The sequence below is a fragment of the Gekko japonicus genome, unplaced genomic scaffold, assembly GCF_001447785.1.
Source record: "Gekko japonicus isolate JY-2015 unplaced genomic scaffold, Gekko_japonicus_V1.1 scaffold4636, whole genome shotgun sequence".
In the NCBI taxonomy this organism is placed as follows: Eukaryota; Metazoa; Chordata; class Lepidosauria; order Squamata; family Gekkonidae; genus Gekko; species Gekko japonicus.
In genome coordinates, this window is record NW_015175512.1 from 3,014 (window position 1) to 6,998 (window position 3,985).

Here is a 3,985-nt window from a genome sequence, read left to right on the forward strand (position 1 = left end):
ATGTTGGCGTGAAATAGAATAGCTATATTCCAATCCAGTAGCACCTCAGAGACCAGCAAGTTTTTTTGGGGGGGTATGAGTTTTCGAGAGGCAAAGTTTCCTTCATCAGATCCAAGCAGGAATGGAGATCCATGAGTCCTTATATCTCAGTCTGAAGGCGGAAGGAAAAGAAAGGAGTCAGGATGCAGAGGTACAATGCAATCAGCTTGATTAAAGCAGAGAGAAATGCTTACTGGCAGAAAATTAGCATCTGCAGTGAGATAAGAATCCTATGTCCCTATTCAGCCCTGGTAGGGCACTGGTCAGAATCTGTGAATGAAGTCATGGTCAGATAGTTGCCCCTGAAACTTCTCTGTTTAAGGACTGCCACACATTGGTCAGCAATGGAATGTCATGGAAAATTAAAGTGGTCTCCCACTGGTTTCTGAATGTTGTTATTTTTGATGTCAGATTTATTCCTATTTATTCTTTTGCCTGCTCTGAATTAAGTTTTGACAGGGTCAACAGCATTTTTTGGAAGGGGAGGTAGTGTTAAGTGCCCTCCATGTCTGACAGGAGAGAATGAAGATTCCCAGTCACTACCCACAACTAGAAAAGACACCTTTAGACATTTTTCTACTAGTTTAAGGGGAGGGTGGGGTATAAGTTTGATAAATAAATAAACATAAATTATTGCTTTACAAATGTTGACCTTATAACCTTAACTTGTTATTTAGTGTCACTTTGCATATCTTGATCATCATCATGTTGCATGTTAATTTGCTGTTCATTCTCTGGCTATACGTTTGAACCTTGCCTGCCATTCTAATGTGTTTGATAAAGTGTGCATGCACATGAAACCTCATACCTTGAATAAACCTTTGTTGGTCCTGAAAGATTAAAAAAAAAAAAAGAGTTGTGCCACAGTGGAATCTGCTGCCTGGGGAGGTGGTGAGCTCCCCCTCCCTGGAAGTCTCTAAGCAGCAGCTGGACAAGCACTGGTCAGGGGTGCTTTCGGCTGATCCCGCATTCAGCAGGGGGTGGGGATAAGTGGCCCATATGGCCCCCGTCCAACTCTGTGATTCAGTTATTCGATATAATGCCATAGAGTTCACCCTCCAAAGCAGTCATTTTCTCCAGGGGAATGGCTCTTGTAATTTTGGGAGATCTCCGGGACCCACCTGGAGGCTTGATGACACTAGTGGCTGGGCTGAATAAAAGGACAAAGGGTTTTGAGCTTCCCCAAATGCAGTCTCCGTGGCTGTTAATGAAACAGTTGGTACAGTTGTTTCCGACCACAGATAATGGGTGGAAAGTGACACGTTGCGGCCAGCATGACGATCTTGTAAGGTTTTTGGATGAAGAGACGTTCAGAGGTGGTTTGCCCTTGCCTGCCTCTGTGTAGCAACCCTGGACGTCCTCTGTGGCCTCCCACCCAAGTACTAACCAGGGCCGACCCTGCTTAGATCTGATGAGATTGGGCTGGGCTGGGTAATCCAGGTCAGGGCGATTTGTACGTTTGCTGCGATTTGCATTCTTTGTTGGCGAGCTAGCAGAATTGGGCTTCCCTTGTGGAATACTGGGCATTGATCCCGCTGTAAACGAGGATCCCTAAGAGTGTGAAATCAGGATGGGATCAACAGAACACCAGATGCTTTTGCGCGGCATTGAAACTAGAACGGGCTGTGGCGTAGTGTTAGAGTGTCTGTCTTGGATGCCGAAGGTCTCAGGTGTCTTCAGGCAAATGCTTGGATCTGGCAATGTGCAGGTAGAAACCCAAACGGGCTAGAACTTGAGGGCATCCAAAGAAGCTGATGGGCAGTAGGTTCAGGACGGACAAAAAGACGTACTACTTTACACAGAGGGTGATTAAAACATGGAATTCGCTGCCAGAGGATGTAGTGATGGCCACAGGGATATACAGCTTTAAAAGGGGATTAGATAGATTCATGGAGGAGAGTTCTATCAGTGGCGACTAGCCATGGTGACTGAGGGGAACCTCCACATTCAGAGGCACTAATCCTCTGAATCCCAAAGCCAGGAGGCAACATCAGGGGAAGGCCTTGGCCTCTGTGCCCTGTTGTTGGCACTCCAGAGGAACTGGTTGGCCTCTGTGTGGGAAGAGTGCTAGACTAGATGGACCACTGGTCTGATCCAGCAGGGCTCTTCTGATGTTCTTATGAAGGCCTTGGCCTCTGTGCCCTGCTGTTGGCCCTCCAGAGGAACTGGTTGGCCAATGTGTGAGACAGGAGGCTGGACTAGATGGACCACTGGTCTGATCCAGCAGGGCTCTTCTGATGTTCTTATGAAGGCCTCGGCCTCTCTGCCCTGCTGTTGGCCCTCCAGAGGAACTGGTTGGCCACTGTGTGAGACAGGATGCTGGACTAGATGGACCACTGGTGTGATCCAGCAGGTCTCTTCTGATGTTCTTATGAAGGCCTCGGCCTCTCTGCCCTGCTGTTGGCCCTCCAGAGGAACTGGTTGGCCACTGTGTGAGACAGGATGCTGGACTAGATGGACCACTGGTCTGATCCAGCAGGGCTCTTCTGATGTTCTTATGAAGGCCTCGGCCTCTCTGCCCTGCTGTTGGCCCTCCAGAGGAACTGGTTGGCCACTGTGTGATGCTGGACTAGATGGACCACTGGTCTGATCCAGCAGGGCTCTTCTGATGTTCTTATGAAGGCCTCGGCCTCTCTGCCCTGCTGTTGGCCCTCCAGAGGAACTGGTTGGCCACTGTGTGAGACAGGATGCTGGACTAGATGGACCCCTGGTCTGATCCAGCAGGGCTCTTCTGATGTTCTTATGAAGGCCTCGGCCTCTCTGCCCTGCTGTTGGCCCTCCAGAGGAACTGGTTGTCCACTGTGTGAGACAGGATGCTGGACTAGATGGATTATTGGTCTGATCCACCCGGGCTGTTGGGTAATATAAAGATAATGCCAGATGCTGTGGTAGGGCACGCACTTGGTTTTATTGACATGGCGTTTGTTGATGTCTCACAAGCAGAAGAAGTCTTTCAAGAGTTAAAGAGCTCATTCCAGATGACTGCTCATTTGATCTTTGCACCAGACTGCTCCGTCATGTATTATGTATAGGACCTTGAGTAACCGGAAAGCTAATTGGGAGTAGACTTAAGAGTTGAAGGGAAGGGAAAAAATGTTATACTCTTTGCTAGGGGGGGGAAAAACCACCCCAAATAGAATCTGTTCCAGGATACACAGCGGCCACAATCCAATGCACAGTTAATCACTCTCGAGGATATTGATTTTGGTGGGCTTTAGTGTACGCTGGATGGTTCCCAGTATTTTACGTCTAGGAAGAGAACGTTCCAACGAATGTCGGAATATTGACATTTGGCAATACTCATTAAGATTTTAGGAGGCCGATGGGAAATGTCAGGAAATGCGAAGAATATTCTGACGCTTACTGGGAAATCTAGACGACGTCTACCGCATGCCTTCTGGTAATAGTGTATTCTGTCCTCCTTTTCTAGTAAAAGATTAAGATTTATCATCTCATGGCTGGGAATTTCTAAAGCAGGCATTCTAGCATAAATATCGTTTGGAGGGGGTGCTAACAGGCCCAGGCTTTCTTCTGGGAAAGCAGGAGGCCTTGGTGGTCAGGGGTTCATTTAACCAACTTTACGTTTTCCTGGGTGAAAATGATCTTGGTTTGGCAATGCAGGCCCAGGTAACATCTAGGTTAGACTACTGCAATGTGCTCTACATAGGGCTGCCCTTGAAGAGTGTCCGGAAGCTGTCTTTAGTGCAGAATGCTGTGGCCAGAATTCTGACTGGGGTGGGTCATGGGAACCATATTGCTCCAGTCTTGTCCTACCTATACTGGCTCCCAATCTGCTTCTAGGCCTCATTCAAGTTGTCATCATTAATCGTAGAATCCTTTACAACTTGGGGCCAGCATGACTTATGAGTTGCCTAATCCCATACGAACCTGCCCAGTCATTTTGGTCATCTTCAGAGGCCATGCTTGGGATCCCCCCCCCCCCCCC

The 3,985-nt window shown here is 48.2% G+C and overlaps 1 protein-coding gene across 1 annotated transcript in view; it reads left to right on the forward strand.

The window, feature by feature from the left end:
* Positions 1–3,985, forward strand: part of LOC107122875 (neuronal acetylcholine receptor subunit alpha-4) — a gene marked incomplete at its 3' end in the record, with an annotated part of 72,742 nt that overhangs the window by 687 nt on the left and 68,070 nt on the right. The gene's annotated exons all lie outside the window — the stretch shown is intronic.